The sequence below is a fragment of the Aplidium turbinatum genome, chromosome 2, assembly GCF_918807975.1.
Source record: "Aplidium turbinatum chromosome 2, kaAplTurb1.1, whole genome shotgun sequence".
Classification (NCBI taxonomy): domain Eukaryota; kingdom Metazoa; phylum Chordata; class Ascidiacea; order Aplousobranchia; family Polyclinidae; genus Aplidium; species Aplidium turbinatum.
Window position 1 is genome coordinate 3,360,208 of NC_137473.1, and position 20,957 is coordinate 3,381,164.

Below are 20,957 nucleotides of genomic sequence, written 5' to 3' on the forward strand. Positions count from 1 at the left end.
TCATTTCCTTTTGTCTTCACCGATTTCATCGATAGATATCTATTGGTATGGAGTGTTTATGCGTGCGCCATCTGTTTCTCAATGTGGTAAACTAAAAACATTGTTGGACAAAAATTTCCGTTAGGGTGAGTCTTTCTTTTACAATATTTGTTACACAACTTCACATCAATCCGTGACTTTCGTGAATATATCAACAGTTTCAACACTAAGGGTCGAATGCAGAAAGGTAGCTCAAAATAAACCTAGCTTAACGCCAAGCTCTTCTCAGGCAAGCGGAGTTTCAGTCAAGCTTGGTTTAAAACTTGAGCGCGCTGCAGAAACTAATTTGCAAGGTCGCTTGGCCAAGCTACCCATTGAGCTGCGCTTCGCAATAAAACTGGTTTTAAGCCACGTTTTTGACGCAAAGTGTGACGTCACTCGACTTGCCATGGTGATTTTTGAAACCTACCCGACAAATAAAGTAATTGTCAGTTTCGAAAGTTGTTCGTGTAATTAGGGATGCTTTATTAATGACATCATAATACCTTTTGTTACATCACAATTAAAGTTTGAAACATAAAGTTTCCATCACCGCCAGCAGAAATTCTACATACCAAACAGAAGTTTCTGGTATTGCCAATTTTCCTTGTGTAATACGTGCAATTGATTGCACGTATGTAGCCTACATATAGTTTCACCTGGTGATGAAAACGCTGAAATTTTCCGGAACAGGAAAGGCTATTTCTCAATAAACACCCAGTGCATTGTTGATGCAAAATTACGCATTACAAATATTGTCGCATCATGGCCAGGAACATGATGATGCACGGATCTTTGATAATAGCCGGATTTGTTCCCAATTTTAACAAGGCAACGTTAATGGAATACTGCTAGGAGATGGTGGTTACGCTTGCCGAAGTTATTTACTGACTCCGCTGCAAAACCCATTAGGTGCAGCACAAGTGCGCTATAATAGAAGCCATATCAAGACACGAGGAATTGTGGAAAGTGCTTTCGGTGTTCTTAAACAAAGATTACGCTGCATGAGAACGCCACTGCGGACCAAATTAGAAAATAAATTGGTTATCATTGTGGCAGTGGCCTGTCTGCACAATGTTACTATCTCTCATAAACCATTCATATTATTAGTCTACAGTTGTATGTATTCCACCTGTCTGTAACTCAAATAAATCTGGTCAAAATTTTCTCTTTAACCTGGTCGAATGAAATGCTGCTAGTAAGCTTCAGCATTTCCAGAAAGGCCTACAGTTCTACAGACGGAGAATGCACATTTTAGCAAGCTTCAAAAACTGCCTTGCACGATGGACTGATTATGCTGCGTGGTCGATCCATTGTTTGCCCAAGCATCGATCTTGTTTATTAACTTGTTAGATTTCAATGTTGTATTCTGGAGAGTTGCATTCACGAAATGAATACCGAACATATTCTAGAGGTACCGAACACACAACTTCACCGGAATCCTTTGAAATCCAGTTTGCAAAAATGCTTAGGTCATGATCAGCCGCTGTTAAGTCGCCATTTTTGGCGACTTAAATTGGTGGCTCAAAACCTGGAATGAAACGAGTTGCTAGGCTCAAAGTAAGAATAGTTTCTGAAGCGCAAAACTCGGCTCAAGCCACTATCCAAGCCCCGCTTGCTTAAAACTACAGTAGTTTTGAGCTACCTTTCTGCATTCGACCCTAAGAAAAAACAAAATCAATTGAAACCATGAACCTTTGCAGCTAACGAAACAAAAATTCAAGGCAGTGCCGTAACTTGGTCAATCGGGCCCGGTGCAAGCATCCGTTATGAGGCCCTTAATTTTCTACTCATATTATTCAATTGAGCTGCTTTTGTCCAGTACAGGTACAGCCTACAATAATAAACAAGTAATAAACCTAAAGTAATACACAAGAACGTGAATAAGATGCTGTAAGCGATGCATTTTCTACTTTCAAAAAAGAAGCCATTTCTTTGATAGATTTTATATGTTCGACCTTTTCTTTAAACGACGTTATGATATTTGTAGAAAACATTTGTCTTGGAAACAAAAGAGAAACGTCATCAGCAAATGTGTGTAAACATTTTTGTGCTTTAACCTCAATATTCAAATAAGAAGCAGTTGATAGAAAACGTGCTTCCAAGGCTTGATTTGTTGTCACCACTGATTTCATTCCTTTATCGCAAATTGAAAACAATAACTTTAACTCAATTGTTCCAACCAGGCTGCTGTCAGATTCGAAATGAAAGCGAGCGTGTTCCAAGAATTGAAAACTTGTGATTGTAACTAGTTCGTCACAAAATAATGATTACAAATAATTAAAATGCTGTTTGATTTGCTATCAACATATAAGTTCCATAAGAACAAAATGAGCCGAGCCAAACAGAAGAAGTAGCCTATGACTAAAGTGGGGCCTTAAGTTAGCCAGGACAAAAACCTAAAGTAATAAACAAAAATTTTGGACGAAACAAACTATAGCATGCATCTAGATTCATAACAAAATAACAACAAGTTTACTTTAGGTTTAATATAAATATTTTACAATAAAATGTAGCAATGAGGGACCCCTTGCGCTGGGGACCCGATACTTTGCATTGGCGATAGTTGCGGCCCTGATTCAAGGTCGGTTATTTTGGTTTCAAACACCTTCTGCTGCTCAGGAAGGGTGTTTAAAATTTGCCACTTACCTTGGCAAGCAGACTCCATCTGTGCTGTAATATCCAAATGATCTTAATGTGGTTTGGGAGGACTCCTCACAATAATAAGGAACAACTGAAGACTTGTTGAATATATCGCAAAAGCTCGAAATGGACAGAGAAGTGACTTCTTGAATAGTTTGTCTTTCACCTGGAAGCTCGTTTGCAGTTTCAATCAAATTCTTTAATTGCTTTGCACTGACGGACTGTGGTATGTAAGGTTGATCTATGATAATTTCAGTTGCCAGGTTGTAGGAGATTGATGGGAAAGTTGGAATGACAGCAAGAAGTATTGACAAGGCCCATAAGCATGCGATTATGGAACTGAGACGCCTCCAACTCATGAACTTTGCTTTGAAGGGTTTCGAAACTACATACAATCGATAGGATGACATCACAATCAACATGCAAACTGACATTTGACTTGAAACTACAGCAAGGACACCAGCGAACACACATTGATTGCTGAGTAACCAATTTCGTTTCTGCTCGCAATACCTTCCGGAGAATTCAACTGACTTTGAGGCAATAAATAAAAGATAGAAACCCATTAGGAAATCTGACACTGCTAAGTTTAGGAGCATGATGTTGAAACAGAGACCAGCTGTACTTGAGGAAGCATTTGCGTTTCGAAAGGCTTCACCAATATCCACAGATGTTTTGATGATAACAATCAAGTTTCCCACTACCGCTAATATCATTATGATCCACATAGCGACTCGAAAAAATATGTTTCCAATAAGTTCGGTTTGTGATGATATACTTGAGCTTGTGACGAGACATTCGTCCGTGTAATCGTCACAATCAAAAGCTCCATCGAACACTTTATGAGTTGGAAGAAATGTTTTGTCGTTGTCACAGTAAAAATGTGTCAGAGATGAACAATTCAACTCATCGGCGATATTGTCGCAATTCTTCACTAAATTGCATCTGTAAGCATAAGGTAGCAAGTAGAAATTATCTTTTGAATTTAATTTGTATTAAGTTATATAATAGGATGGTACAGAGTTGAAAGCAGTGACGTAGCCAGAACAAATATTTTAGGAGTACAAAAATAACATTCCAAGGGAAAATATTTAATGTTTAAAATAAACAGTTTGTTTGAAAACAACTGCTGAATGAAGTCAAACATCGTTTATGGTTCGTTGGTTTTGAATCTTTATCCTCGGACTGACAAAACCTTGATTGGTTATTCCTGATAGTTTCGCATACTTGTAGAGGCTTTTGACGCAGGGCCGGTTACCGAGATTGGCAGAGTGAAGCTTTCCGATTGTTGAAGTGTTGTTGCCGGGGAATTATTCCATTTACTAAGTTCCGCTGAATGGAGGGCAGTCCTTAGAATGCGTTGCTCAAGCGCACACCCCAAGAGTCGAACCAGCGCCGCGTGATCTTGAGCCGGGCGCGCAACCACAGAGATAACGGGGCGGACTTATCGTTTCATCTTTTTTACTTATGGCCAAATTCAATTCAAGTAAAATTCTCTTACAAATAGTCAAAAGAAGAAAATTGAAGTATTTCGGACACACAATAAGGCAAAACTCGTTACAAAGATCATTAATAGAACGGAAGATAAATGGTAAAAGAAATAAAGGCAGACCAAGAATGATTTGGACATCAAACATCACTAAATGGACAAAATTAAGTTATGAAAATGCAGTACGCACAGCTCATAGTCGAGAACAATGGCGCATTGTATCCAACCCTCAATACGAAGAAGGAACATGATGATGATGACTTATGGCCATCACTTTCATTCTTGTGGGATGTAATTTCAAACCATATTCTTCACTATTTGACTTGACCCTATTCAAAAGTTCTTGCAGTTCCGTTACCAGGGTTGGAAGACGTTAATCAACAAGCAATGGCTATTTCACTATTCGATAGTGCCCAAAAAAGCAATGACTTTCCGCTATCGATACTTGAAAAAAGCAATGAATAGCAACTACTAAAAGTATGGTATTTGCGTATTTAAGGACCAGTGATGCCAGATTGTTTTTTAAAACAAGCAAGTGAATCTAAAAAACAAGCCCAAAACAGGCAAATCAACACAAAAACATTCGATATGAATTTTTAAAAGGAATGAGTATAAGCATTCGATATTCAGAAAGCAACTAATAACGCTATCGAATAGTGACAGCTAGTCGTTACTTCCAACCCTGTCCGTTACACTTCCATCGACCAACACTATGTCGTCAGCATATCGAAAGTTGGTTACCATTTTTCCTCCAATTTTCACAGAGCCATCAAAATTCTCTAAAACTTTTCTCATTATGTGTTCAGTATATAGATTGAAAAGATGTGGTGACAGTATGCATCCTGTCTGACACCTTTTCCAATAGAAAACCACTCGGTGAATTCACTTCCAGTTCTTACTGCTCCTTTATGAGCAGTATCAGTGCCGGTCTTAGGGTATTGCGGGCCCTGTGCGGAATATGCTTTGCGGGCCCCAATGACAATGATCCAATTCAGTAGGTAGCTAGATATTTTGAAAGGGGAAAAGGGGGTGCTTTGACAGTCGACGGACGAAGCCTGGCGGTGTGTTTGCCGAAGGCGACACCTAACAGCGGAGGGTCTGGGGGGCCTCCCCCAGAAAATTTTGAAAAATTACTTTGAATTTGGGGCATTCTGAGAGCATGTTTAACAAAAAATTGGGTATGAATATTACTGTAAAATGGTGCTGTCCGGTGGCATAGCAAAAAGATAAGATCATGTTTTCTTTGGCATTTTTCGAAAATAAAGCTATGTCTCTATGTTGAGTCTGGATGCAACCTATTTCGTCTCCTGAACAATTCGCACCCCGATTTCGTACCCTAACCCTGGTCCCAAATAGGTTGAATCCTTAAGCATTTCTAACCGTGATTGCATAGCACGAACAGTTGTTGAGAGAATATAATTTCCAGCACATTCTAAGGCTCATGTAGAAAATGTTTGTTTTGTTTGTTTTATTATCTTTATCCTGCATTGCCGGAAAGCGGACTTGAGCGCTATGCATCGGTGTACGCCTTCCGACGTACACCTGACCCACGCTGCAGCCGACGACAATGTCTGTTTCCGGTTGTCTACTCTACTTATGACTTAAATTTGGTAGGCTACTACCCATTACTCGAAATCGATCACCGGGTAGAGGCAATTATTGTAAAGTTTCTTGCCCAGAGAAACAACAGCAAGTTCGGGTGGCTGGAATCGAACATGCAGACTCTCGACTGCGAGCCCAAAGCGCTATAACCACTCGGCCACAGCTGGCCAAATGTTAATACTGTATCCCTTAGCTGCCATTTAAGCAGAAAAGCTTTGGATTTTTAGGTTGCTTCAACGTTTGATGACATTGAATCAGCATATAACGGTGAATTCTTCGCTAAGAATGGATGGGAGACTCCCATCCATTGTGGAGTACTTACTTCTACACTAATCAGCGCAATTTAGTTAAAGTGTTACATCACAATGTCTGGCTTTGATCTCCGAGTAATATTGATAATAAGGCAAGGTTGGTTACAAAATTAAATTATACGAGTAGGCTAAGTTTTGGTATTACAGTAAGAAAGAAAAGGCTCAGGAAAAATTCTATAAGTGAGAATGAATACGATGAACCTACAGTACTTGCTCTCCATCACTTTCGCTCACATGACACGCAAAAATAAACCTAAGGATAAAAGCCTAGTGCAACTTTGCACAGCAGAAAACAGTAACCTTAGTGCAGCAGTTTTCCGACTCCTGCCCAGAGCATTGTGACGCAAGAAGCCAAACGACCTCGTTCGGTGGAAGTTAATCAGTTATTTTATGTATTGGGCAGCTACAGGCCGCTTTGACTCTTCAATGGTCTAGTCTAATGAAGGCCTTTCAGAGTGAAGAATTATCAACATAAAGTGATTAAGCATGACGATCGAAGTTAAATCTCGTGTGTCCGCCGAGATAGCTGCTCAGACTGGACACGTTTGTCCGCTGTCAACAAAATCGCATTTCGACCTATTTCGTCCCCTGAAAAGATCGGGAGAAATTTTGAAATGTTTGCGGCAATTCCGATCAGGGACTTCGGCTAAAAGTTTGTTTTTTTCTCGATCTTTTCAGGGTACGAAATGTTCAGGAGACGAAATAGGTTGTTTTTCTGTGTTTTCTTGTTGCTAATTCCTTCGTTGAATTCACTTGTTGAATTTTTTCATTGGAAATGACAAAAATTACTGCATTTTCTGAGTAAATTGCGGGCCCCCTAATTTGCGGGCCCTGTGCGATCGCACGGTTCGCACACCCCAAAGACCGGCACTGGCAGTATACAGCAAGCTTCGGATTAAATTGATGAGATGTGTAGGAAAGCCATAACCAGAATTACTCAGAATTGTCCACGATTATTTCCTTGTTTCCATTTCAAGACACTTCAACAACAATTGGAAACTTTACTCTGTCGATCTCGGTGACAGTCCCTGCGTCAGTGATTTAAAGCCTGTACAAGTATAGCCTATGCGAAACTGCCAGGATCAAGGTCTCAAGAAAGCTTTTTCAGGTCTCATCGACCTTGGTATTGTTTATGTTGATCGTCATTGACGTCATATTTGCCATCAAACCCATCAAACCAGTCAATGTTCTGCCAGAACATTGTCATTCAAATTATTTATCAAAATTCAATTAATTTTCTAACTTTGTTAACAACTTTGCTACATTTAACTCACTTGCTCTGACCAACCTTCGCCAAAGCTTCTCTAACTATTCTAAGATTGTTTAGTTATAAGTATAGCCATGGCCACCTAAAGATACGGCCTGATTTGTCACATTTTGCAGAAATTTTCAGGTTTTTCTAACTTTGGGCGAACGTTTAAATAAATTTTTCTAAAAATTAGATTTTTACGCTTTCTTTATTCTTTTTCCCAGATGACACAATAGGTTTTAACATCCTCACATGTTAAAAAACAAAGAAAATTTGATTTTGTAGATTTTAGTCAGACTGTTAATTTTCAATAACAGTCTGATTTTGCGTTTTTCAACTCACTTTTTCTCATTTGCTACTGCTTCCCCAAGGCAACAAAAAAGTTTTTTGTCATTAGGAAACCGCAAAAAGTAAAAACATCTCAAAAAATGTCAGTCAAGCACTAGCAGTAGCTGTAATCAAAATCTGCAAAATGTGACAAATCAGGCCGCATCTCAAGGTGGCCATGGTATAGCCTACTATAACTACATTGTCCTAAACAAATGCAAAATTATACTAGGGCAAAGGTTTTGAATTTGTAAACTCTTTTTAGCAATATATCAAAATTTTGAGTAACTTGCTTTACAAAAACTATTTATTATTATAGATACACTGAGTAAGGCAATCAGTGCTCAGTGAACGATGTGATTTTTGTCATGCGCATGACTACGCGCAAAGCAAAAAGTTGCATCACACAGAATAATAGCTTTGCTTATGACGCAGTGAAATGTAAGCTCATCACTTTCAATGAAAAGCCATAAAAACATACGAAATATAAAAGACTAGCCCAAAAACCGTAACCAAATCAAGACTAGCACAAAAAACACAACTCGCGGCTGCTATATTTTTCCTGCAACTGCGAAACAAAACTAGCCTAATTCGCGGAAAAACCGCGGAACTGGCAACTTTGACCTCACCTACAACCAGTGATGTACGCGTATACAAAAAATATTGACGCGTATGCGTCAACGCAACTTGTAGAAAAAGTTGGCGACGTCAGCGCATACACCAGCGTAAACTAATTTTGTTTGCTAGGTGCCAAACATTCACACGGTATAAACCACTTGAAACAAACAAGTTTTATTTTGAATTTCCACGAAGAAACACAAGCATCTGAAAGTGTTCATCTGACATTTTGCTGTGTTTTGGTTTCAATATGTCTTTGCCCATTGAAAACATTCTTTCAACTGCAGCGCTGGAAGGTATTGGCGTGTTGTAGCGAAAAAAGACATTAAAAAGTATCCGTTGACGCTATGCGCTAAAAAACCGCGAAAACTTTACGGCGTAGCCCCAAGCGACAACTATCCAAAAAAATGTGGCCGTAATCGTTAGCGTAAACGAAAAGTCTGCGCCGCAAGTCTACGACGTAGAATTTGCGGCCTATACGTACATCTCTGCCTACAACAATACAATGCAGTGCATGTGAGGCAATAAATGCTATTGTTTGTTTATAATTATGAAACCTTAATTTGTTTACACACAATTCAATTATTATTCAATTCACCTGTCTCCTGTACAATGATCATGATAAACTGGTGATGAAGAATCGTTTTTGTCACAATGCTTCAGAGGACAAAACATTTCATCACTTTTGTCGTCGCAGTCTGCCTTTTTATCGCATGCATACCGAAGAGGTGGCCCGCAATGATAACCACATCGGTCATGTAGTATCATGTTTGTTTGACCATCGTTCCAAGTGCAATTCAACATATCGCAGTAGGGTAATTCTTCTGGAATACACAGTGAAGTTCATTTTTTTTGATTAATTGAATCTTTATCCTCGGACTGGGAAAGCTTCTTGCAGAGCTTAATCCTGGCAGTTTCGCATACTTGTAGAGGCTTTGAATCACTGACGCAGGCCCGGTCACCGAGATTGACAGAGTGAAGTTTCCGATTGTTGAAGTCTTGTTGCCAGGAATTATTCCATCCATTAGATGCCGCTGAATGGAGAGCAGTCCTTAACGTGCGTTGCTCAAGCGCACACTCCGAGAGTCGAACCAGCGCCGCTTGATCTTGAAGCTTCTTCGTTCCAGAAGTGACGCGCTAACCAATTGAGTTCGTAGATTTTATTATAGAATATAAAAAGTAAAACAAAGTGTTCTCTCCAGATAGTTGTAAAGACTTATTGTAAACAGAATAACTAACTTTTCAAATTTTCAACATTATTTAATAACATTCAACTGAAATTCTTTTACTCAAATATCGTAATTTAGTTTCATAAAGTTACTGAGCAAAAGTTACGTTTCAACTATCGTAATAATTATTTACTATAATAAACTACCGTACAATTAAATGCATGCGTTCTTCAATGATCACCTAAGCAATGACGTCATCCGAAACGCGTGATGACGAGATTTTACATTGTCGTCGTTTTGTTTCTGTTTCGTCATAAAGAAGAATAAAAAATAAGCGACACATGATTAATCAGATATCAAACGTTGGAATACTCAACAAAACAAAGGAATACATCTTTACTTCTTTGAAACGTAATGATCTGAAACAATGGAGACAAACGACAATGTCAGCTGAACGCTATAATGCACAATCTATTTGCTTTCTAACAGTTATTTTGACTTTTGGTATTGTGAAGCCAAAACAAACTTTTCTTGCGTTATTTCCAGTGCTGTATTCGTAAAAAAAAGCACAAGGTATACTGTCAGATTTGCCAAAATGATAAATAATACACAACTTGCAAAATACTAATCTTTACTTTACCATAACATGAATTATCCTTCGCTGCTAAAGCCAACTGTGTTTTTTCTCCCGGATTTTCCTTGAAACTCTCAATAATTCGTATTGTCCTTTTTAAAAGTTTGGCTCTAGGTAAAGTTGTACTTCGACACTGAAGTTGAATGGATAACATGGATAATTCTTGCAGAACATCATGCATTAGGAATCAGTAAGGATAGCATAGGCACTCTCTTTGGAAAACCAGAGGGTATACTATTAGTTGCTCGAAAAAGCAGAGGGTATACTGCGTATACCGCCGTATACCTTCGAATACAGCACTGGTTATTTCCTTGTTTGCGACTGGAACATTTCTAATGAATGACAAATTGACTGGTATAAACATGTTTGGCCTTTCATTGGCATGTTGGACGTTGGTGCTACTGCACTGCTATATTGGTATTACTATAAATTGAGATTTTTATGTTAACTACAAGTTTCTGCCTTGCAATATATTTTAGACAAATTGTCCACACTCACAATCTCATGTATTTCTATTTGCGGACACAATACTGTCTGTAGGCACTTGAAAACGACTAGGAATTTCAACCTCATTTAATCTCAGTCCAATGATCACGCAAAAGTAAATAACATTAAATCATGCCAATTAAACTGGCATTTAAAAAAAATAATAATAATTGACATTATTTTCTCACAGACAAAAGCCGGCAAGTAAAATTAGAATCATCATTCCGACATCATTGTAAAATCAACAATAACACAAGACAGCAATTTTTTGTTTATCTATCTTATTCAGTGTTTTATATGTTTTAGGGTCGCTGATGCCGAATTGGGTGCTAGTTTTTGTCTAGTGTCAATGGTTTGGAAGATATTTGCCAAAAACATTTTCGTTGATATTTGAAAATTAGTCAAAGTATAGTGTATTAATTGAGGTTTTTGCTTGAACGCAAATAAGTTACAGTGTTGAAGCTAGTGTGGGTAGAAAAATGGTTGAAACCTTAAACATTCACAGAACATCTGTGCATAATGTAACAGAAAGTTTTGAAGTAATACTTTTATATTTGATTGGAAAATGAGAAATTACAAAAGGTCGTGCTGTTGTGTAGTACCGGCCACGATGGTTTTGTGCTGTAGCTATGGGCTAGTGGCCCCAAATTACACAACTGGCAGTGAGACTATACTTATAGCAAAGTCTGATAAAAATGTAAATATAAAAACCAGGACCAAGAATGGGCACATCAGGGATATCTAGAACAACGGGATTGCTGACTTTTCAAATTTCGATAAAGCAATGGACACTAGAAGGGTCAGCGCTGTTAACGCCCGAAAATGAAAAAGGCGAAAGCGCGTGTCAATTACGCTGTTGAGAAGTCGCCTTTTCTAGATATCCCTGCTGTGAAGCTAAAATAAGGTCTTGAAAGTGGGCACTCCTAGGCATCTTCCCTAGCAACGCCCATAGCAACAACTAATGGCTGGCCTTGTCTACAGTATAACTTAAGATCATCATTTTAAAGCAAACTTTTGCTGTTAGTCATCCAAGACTATTGAGTTTTGAACACAGCTTTAGTTTTCATATTTAATTGATTATTGCATCACTTTTAGGCAAGTTTTACTCATCAAAAATAGGAAATAAAAAAAAACACGAAAAGAAGTAAGAAAATTAATTTCGTGGTATTGCTAAACAAAGAAAGTTGGATAAGGTTGGTTGTAAGTCTAACAATGGTGGTAGACTTGATGAACTGTTACTGTAACACAAGTGTAACCTTTCCTGTAACACCAGAAAGCCATCCAACAACAGAAGATCAAAGCCCTTTTTGCCAACCTTCTACTTCAGCAAAAAAAAATTAGGAAAACAAGACAGTAGCAAAATCTCTGCATATTCAGAAATCTGCCAAATACTCGACAAGTTTTGACGTGACAAATCAAGAAAAAGAAGCTTTGACACATCCAAGGCCAGGAGAAAAACATTAAAAGCACTTAAGAAAAAATTACAAACCCAAACAGAGGCAAAAAAGGGTCTACTTATGATAAAGGAGGCTTTAAGGTGTTGAAAATGTTTATTGTTGCTTTTTGTAAAATGTGATTTTTGACCAAGTACCAAATTTTAATCCCAAATATCTCTTTCATTTATTTGCCAATCGCTTTAAAATTTTTAACACTGTCAGACAGAGTAAACATGCAAAGCCTCTGGTCAATGAATTTTGGAAATTTCGTCCATGATGCTGTCGGCACCCATTTGTTTCATGTCCGAGGATCAAAAATTTTTGAAAAAATGCAACAATTCGAATAACTTTTTATTTTCTCCAAATATCTTCATTTCCTTCCATAGAGCTTCAATCTTGATAATTATAAACATTCTGTTAAAATTTAATTCAAATCCAGTAAGTGGTATTAAAAATATTTGTGTTTAAAATTTGTGTATTTTTCACCACTTGGTGGCGGTTTGGGGAAAAACGGCCACATTTTCAAAGTTTTTTTTTACTTTTTTAAATTAGTTCATCTTCAAGCATCATTTTAAAAACAAGAAATGGGTTGTATGTTGAGAAATCCACATTTTAGTTTGTGCAGTAATGATGCAGTAACCCTCCTATTGTCCACTTCAAAACAGAGTCAGCAATCCCGTTGTTCTAGATATCCCTGGGGCACATAAGGCCTACTGTGATCTAAATCAGATAAAGTTATATTTCTGCTACAATGGGCAATAACGTTTTTTGCTATTTGTGTATAAACTTTTATACTGTTTGATGTATTTTTTGGTTTGTTCTCTTGATTATGTTTTTGTCTTCTTGTTTTGATTAACATTTTTCAATTACGAAATTAGATTTTTTATATAAGAACTGGATAGCTAATTGAAGCAATATTAGACAGGAAACAGTTGATTTTCTTTTAACAGATTTAGTGGTCCATATTACATAATGGGTAGCCCATAGTACACAGCAGCTGTGTAAAATGGGCCACCGCCAGGTCAAAATTTAATGGCAGTTTGTGCCGGAAATGATAGATTTTCGGTTTTGGTTTTCTAGATAGAGCTTCGGTAGAGAGTTTGTCTTGTTGAACCATAGGCATACGATGCCGAGCAACGTGATCAAGTTTAGCATCTTCAAGTTTATTACATTTACATAAACATAAAACTACGCAACAAATTAAGTATCGAACGTTTTCGACATCACAAGATGTCCTCTTCAGGAATAACATACATACAAATTAACTACATCTGAAAAAAATACAATGGTTAACTAAATCTATAAACAGAAAAGACAAAAAACTGCACAGTACTTCTGACTAGCTCAAACTCAACGATATAGGCTCCACGAGAATCAAAGGTAACTGCATCAAAAGGTGTTAAACAGATCACATGATATGGTAAAAAGGCAAGGTGCGAAAAAACTGATTTTAAAATACAGAGAGCAAGAAAGACGAGCCGCAAGCATACAATTGTCTGTTTAAAAGTGGATTGTGACGTTTTATGTACAGGGCTTCCAAGATCTTAGTTTGATACTCAGACCTGCCTCTAGACATGATCTCAAACTGCTTGATAGAAACGTTATTTTGGCATTCTGTACATGAAAAAATGTGATCTTTAATTGCTTTAATTGATCTTTAGTTTTCTAGATACTTCTTCAATATTAAAGTCTTTATCAGCAAGCCGGGTTTCGTGAAAAATAAATTAATAGGCCTGTGTGAGAGCTATCGCAATTTGTGCTTAGGTGGCAAATATTGAACTACTTTCCCCTGATCCAACGGTCAATTGCAAATTCAATACCCCATTCCATGGGAATGGGCAATTTCCTTAACATGACTTTTATATGTAAATCTCTTGGGTTGCTTGCAGGTGTCTTTAATAAATCTATAGTGCAAGATTTGCAACTAGATGGTTACATGACCTGTCTTTTTTACAAACTTTGAAATTCATTGAGTTTATTCTTAGTATTTGGAAGATCATGTCCATGAAGACCTCATGAAAACGTTTGCTTGCAATCAGAGCCGTGTTAACCACCTCCCGTGCCCGCCGGCAAGGGGAGCACAGCTGATTAGAGGCCCACCCATGTTAGTCTGCTTAATATTTTTTGACTGTTTAAAAAATAGACTGGCTGCTACAGAAGCTTGATATGTAATAGCTTAAATCATACAAGGCCGTATTTACTGTTTCACAAACCCCCAGCTGGGGCCCACTCATATTTAGTTCGTGCAGCGTTTATCGTGTTGTGATCTTACATGTACTAGTAACATTTACTACTTAATTTTGTTTTCATTTTTGTAAAATTTTTAAGCTCGCTTCGCTCGCCCAATCACATTTTATTCACGTAGCCGGCAATATTGGAATGGGCATGCATAGTTTTAACAGTGGATTAAGGGATTAAATAGTATTTTGTGTGACTCACGAAAAGTTTTTTGAGTCTCACAAATAACACTGCGTAGGCTACTCCAATAGCCTAGTTGATTAACAATTAAATTGACAAATTTCATTGTGAATCGGCATAGGTTATGAAGTTAAATGTGCCATGAAAATGCTGTTGTTGAAGCGAAGGTCAGGATACCTCAGATAGATTTTCGAAGTTCTAGCAATCCTTCTGTGGTCGTGAATGATTTTTATTTTAAATGGTAGGCTAACTTAAATGTTAAACCAAACTTTCTACCCCAATCCAGTTTTTATTTGATACATTTGGTTAGCCTACGTACCTAGGGTGCGTCTTGATAAAACACATTACTGTTCCTAAAAATTACCAAAATGTGGTTATATTTGTCAAACTTTTCTGGCGAGGAAGCCTCCCACAGCCCCTTTCAATTTTTTTTTTAAATTTCATCGACTATTTTCTATATCGGCTACTGCATTGTCGACATAGCCTTTAAGCCTAACTATTTTTTTTCTAGAAAATCTTACCAGTTGTTTACTCTTTGTCAAAATGATGGATGTAATTTTTTACCAACATTGAAAGAGTACGCTTTTTTGTCTTATGTTTTAGCGCCATCACTAAACATAGGGACCCACTAGTAAATTTCAGGGGGAAGGGGGCGAGATGGTGCTCGCTTTGACTCTTAAATCACATAACAGCTGCAACACTAACAAAATGTTCAATTGATGCAATTGCTGTCTGGACACTTTTAATGTGTTATTCAATCTAAATACTGTTTGAAATGAAATTATGCAATTAAGTTCTGAAATGCTAAAACGTATAGTTGTCTCACTTTGAATCACATCAACGCTTAACGTAGGCTATGTTGAAATACAAGTCAGGCATATCTAAAGAAGGGGATACAAAAGCTTTTATTACATCTAACAATGGAAGGGCTTCTATTTTTCGTAAATAATCTCCTTTAATCGTAAAATGACAATTGGCACCGATAGTAACTTAATTTAATAAACCTTGTTATGAAAACCTGCATTGTGCTATTACCATCAGGAATGGATATTCACTGCATGCTAATCGTGCTAATCATCCTAATCAATACATGCTAATCTATTTTTGTCATACTAAATGAAAAACCTGACTTGGCGATAAAACACGTTTTTTTGTGTTTAACATGCTACCATAAAACAAATTTGAATAAAATTTGGCCCCATTGCGGTCTGATCACCATTCCGCGCGTGCTTTTGTCAGAGCTTTCAAAACAGGAATGGGCGTGAGCAGCGAAGCGTGCTATTATACAGTCCACGTCACCAACGACTAGCAACCAGCTGATCGAGCAATAGTTTTTACTGCGTGCGATTTAATTGTATGTATTTTCTCATTAACCAGAGTTTCAAATGGCAGATCTTGTTCTTCAAACAGTAAATCAGCCTCTTTTACATAGACTCAACGTATTCAGGCCTTCAATCAATGTAAAATGACAATGTAAAAAAACAAGTTTTTAAAGGCAAGCTCCATAAAGGCATGTGAATTCATGTGAAACGACTTCAGCTAGGCAATTCAGCAGGCGTGGAGTAATCAGCATTTTTTACATGGATTCAACTTGTCCAGGCCTTAAATCAATGTGAAAATTCTTGGAACGCAACAGGTCTGAACTTTCCAACCCAACGCACGAAAAGACTTTTGATATCGCTACAGCTACTGCTAGTCGCTGGTGACGTATTCTCGAGCAATGTTTCCACTTTTTGGTCATTTTGCAAAAAATAAAAAATAAATGAAACTTTGGACTTTGTGCCTTGCCAGCGCCATTGAAAACATTTTTTTTTCAGTAATTTTTTATGAAATGTATTCTTGAGTGTTCAGTTTACGCATTTTAATGCTTAATAATTTCCGTTTTAAAATTTCATTTAGTTGCACATTTTTTAGTTAATTTTGCCTATGACGAGAGTAAAAGAAAGTGGAGCTTTTTTTAGAAATAAAAAGAAAGCTAGAGAAGAGGAACTAAAAAAGAATGAAGGAGCCATTTTGAAATTCTTAAAAATTGCCTCTGCTAAAAAACAGAAGAGGTTAACAGCCGCCTCAAGTTGAGACGTAAGAAATGTAACCTACCTCAAGCAAAACAATAACAAAGTGATCATTGAAAAAAATCAGCGTGTGAATGAAACACTTTCAGATAAAGATAAAACAGATAATATCTATTATTCTCATAACGATGTGGCTACTTGGCCAGAAATATTAATGCATGACATGAGAGTTGAGATGATCAAATTTGGGCCCGAAAGGTTTCAGATTAAAGAAGGGCCATTTAAGCCAGCGATTAGAGTTGTAGCGCTAGAGAGCTCTGTCGTCCGACCCTACTTTTTTGGTAGCGGTAGCAGCGTTACAGAGTAATTAAAGAAGGAGACAAAGAATCCTTCAGCAGTCTGAGTAAAAATTGGTTGTATTTTGAAAATTCAATAAAATTAAACAAACACTGCTTTAATTCTTCTGTTGTGTGGAATTTTAATCAGCTTTTACGACGGTGTTAAGGGGGGGCGGCATTTCTTGCAAAAATCCAAGGGCGGTATATTGCGTTGCTACGCCACTGCGTAATAGTTTTCTGTGACACCACATTTCAAAACTTTTTAACTTTTAATGTCACGTTTTTTGCATGTCCAAATTTCACATCCATGTGGCAATTGAGAAAACGAGAGTTCGCAGCAATCTTCATTTTGTGCTTTTACCAATAGACCTCTGTTTCCACACCGTTGTAAGTGATGTCACAGCTGTTTTTGACATAGCCAAAGATCAACCTACTTAACCCTTTGAAGGTTGGGGGGGGGGGCTGTCAATTCAACTTTTTTGTATCAACAGTTGTATCTCTAAAACCACTGAGGCTGCGACTACAAGATTTCTTGACTTTTCCTAACTTTTATTCACCTCTATTGAGCTGAAATTTTGAGCGAATAAAGGTTATAAATTAAGAGATATAAGGCATTTCTCAGCACACCCTCCGAAATATTTCATATTCTATTGTTCAAAATTTTCGCACCAGCTGGATGAAAGCAATTAATTTGGCCCATGTCTCGTTAATCAAATGATTTAAATTGAGATTACGTAAAAAAAATTTAATCACAACATTGCAATGCATGTTTTTCATTACTCTATCAAAAAATACCAAATAATTCAAACGTCATAAGTAGCATCAACATTTCAACGTATATAAGCAGTTCTAAAATTTACATAGTTTTAATTTTCGGATGTGCTCTGCGTGAATAGTTTTACAAAGTGAATCCCAAATTTTGAAACCGTGCCAAAATAACAGAGATATCACTCCTAAAGCATAAGAAGAATCGACAGCCCCACCCAAACTGAGCAAGACTCCAGGAGCCCAACCGCCTAAGGGTTAAACCAACAAACAGATAAAACTAACACCAACATACACCTAATACACACAGCAAACAACAGAAAACTTTGGAAATTTTCATGCAAGAGGCAGTCAATGCTTGGAATCACGTGCGACAATAAAAGAAGAAGATATTATGATGTTAAAGGTTATAGTATTGCTCAGCTATGTCTGTATATCGTTTAAAATATTATCCTTTATATCCAAATTGTAAAACAAACATCACGTCATAACGTGAAGTTGAAGGAGAATTTTATTTGTCAAGTTAATAATTTTTTGCTTACTTGAACAAACAATCATTCAAAAGGAAATATGCGATTTCAGTGAGAATTTAATAAATGAATGAAATTACTTTTAAATTTCTGTTGAAATTCTCAACTCACCTGGGCAGCCAACTCCACATTCATCTTCACCATCATCGCATTCGAAACGTCCATCGCATTTAATTGCGTTGATAGATTGTGCATAGGTTCCATACATACTGAAATTGAACGAGGCAACGAGTCAAATAAATTGAATCACGACATTGCTCCAATGACATTGCTAATTATAAAGAACGAACAAAGATGTTTGATTATATATCATCTTTCATTGCCCCCACCCACCATTACAGTCAACCTCTTTATCTCACACCGGCGTGCTATGAGAATAATTACGGCTTTTATTGGATAAAAATGTGCTATTCTGGTGAAAATTTTATGTGGTTTTAAAAAAATAATTTTTTTTTAATGTAATAAATTTGAAAAAATATTAAATTATACTTGAGATCATAATAGACAAATAAATAAGATCGTAGATCGTAATAGATGAATGATAGGGTTTGAAACAAGAGAGTATGCAAAGAAAAGGGTTTTGATTTATTTTTTTCATTGCTGTACGTTGGGTCGACTGACTAACATGTTTTATACAAATACAATATTTGTGACAATATTACAAGCAAACGAAGGCACCTGCTATATAAACTGACCGGGATAGATCGAAGTTGTTATGTTTACCGGGGATTGATAAGTTTTGTAGATTAGTGTCTCGACTTGACTTGTAACTGTTTTGGTGTCCAGTTCATTTGTTGCACCACCCGTGGACGTCGCTGTAATAGCATCTGGATGGTAGCTAAATGCGACCGTACAAGATGAGGCTCTAACAGGATTGGCATATCGGCGGATTTAATGTTATTTTCGATAAATTTGGTGTTTTTAATGGACTCTAAGGATAAAACATGTCACGATCGCAACACTTCAGACCAGTTGTTCTCAATCGGGAGTTTGCGGACCTAAGGAGTCCGTGAAAGTATCCGAGTTTGCAGCATAATTGATAAATTACGAAATTTAAAACTTGTTTGTACTTTATTTGTGTATTACTGTGATTCTCAAACTGTACGTCGCAACGCATGGTGCGTCGTTTGAAATTTCAGAGGACACCGCACAAAGTTTGGTTTCCTAACTATAAAAAAATCATATAAATGAGTTAAATCTTTAAATTAGGCTATGTTGGCTATGTTCAACTTAATTCTTTTGAGACAGCGGATTGTTGATCAATGCTTAACTGCTTGAAATGCAAACGTTAGTCAGCTGTCTGTTAGCACTCACAGTTTTGCCATGACTGTGATTACAAAGAAATGTTGATTACAAATGAAAGAAGGGAGATATTATTTTTAACGGTCGAAAAAATTCTATAAAGTTTTGATAAAATTTATAAAAAACAATAAATCAGCATAATTATAGATTACTAATTTTTGATCCTGTGTGCCAACATTATAGCTAGCTCATACTATAGCTTTGTCAATGTCATCAATCGTCATAAGTGCGTCGCGAGTTCAGCAAATTCTTGTAAGTGTGTCGCTTCGAAACTTATGAAACGTTTGATTTTATTTGGTGATGCGGTATACCAAAATTTCAAATGAACATTTTTTTAGAGGTCCGCGACCGCTTCGGAGGCATTAAAAGGGTTTCGCCAAGACAAACAGGTTGAGAATCACTGTCTGAGGCAATGGTAGTAATCATGCTGTTGACAAATCAACCTAAAATGTAATATGCCAAATGTAATATGTATATTGTATATGCCACAGCAAATTGATAAAACAGAGTTTTTCAAACCATTTCAAACGCTGAAAATGACATCCCAAGCCATTAATAACCTTTTATTTTTAATAATTCCCGTTTGATCATAAGCAACATGTGATTAACAAGCTCAACCACATCAACGATGCCGGGGGAAAACTCGAGTATGGCGTCTTTCATTTTCGTTCGATCGGAGTCTTATGACTTCACAAGCCCTCGCATCCTTTCTTAGATTAAATTGTAGCCTATACTAGCCAGTTCAGAAAATTATTTACTTGTGATTTGGAACAGTAGGAACAAGGTCTTGTTATTTCAACCAATACTACACAGCTGTGAAGGAATTATGTAATTACAAGCAAATTTTTTGATTTAAAGCAATTCAAAAAAATTAACCTTGTACACTTCAGTGACAAAAATACTGCTTTAAAGGCTCCTGACAGTTTATCATCTGTTCGATCACAATACATAGTGTAGTCCACTTGATTGGTGTATGAGTAGGTAGTGCAGCGCATCACCATATATTGAGAAGGGCTGCTGTTCAAGTTCTGACTGCCTTGATTTCTGAAGCAAATGCAGCAAAAACACCAGTAACAGAGCCGTAACTACCACAAGTGTAGCCGTAACTACTACGAGTGCAGCCATAACTACCACTGGTGCAGCCGTAACTACCACGAGTGAAGTCATAACTACCACGAGTGGCGCCATAACTGCCACCGGTGCAGCCATAACTACCACCGGTGCAGCCATAACTACCACAAGTGCAGCAGTAACTACCACGAGTGCAGCCATAACTACCACGAGTGTAGCCGTAACTACCGCTGGTGCAGCCATAACTACCGCCGGTACAGCCGTAACTACCACGAGTGCAGCCATAACTACCACCGATGCAGCGTAACTACCGCCGGTGCAGCCATAACTACCACCGGTGCAGCCGTAACTACTACGAGTGCAGCCGTAACTACTACTAGTGCAGCCATAACTACCACGAGTGCAGCCGTAAATACCACAGCCGTAACTACCACGAGTGCAGCCGTAACTACCACCGGTGCAGCTGTAACTACCATGAGTACCGCCATAACTACCACGAGTGCAGCCGTAACTACCACCGGTGCAGCTGTAATCACCAC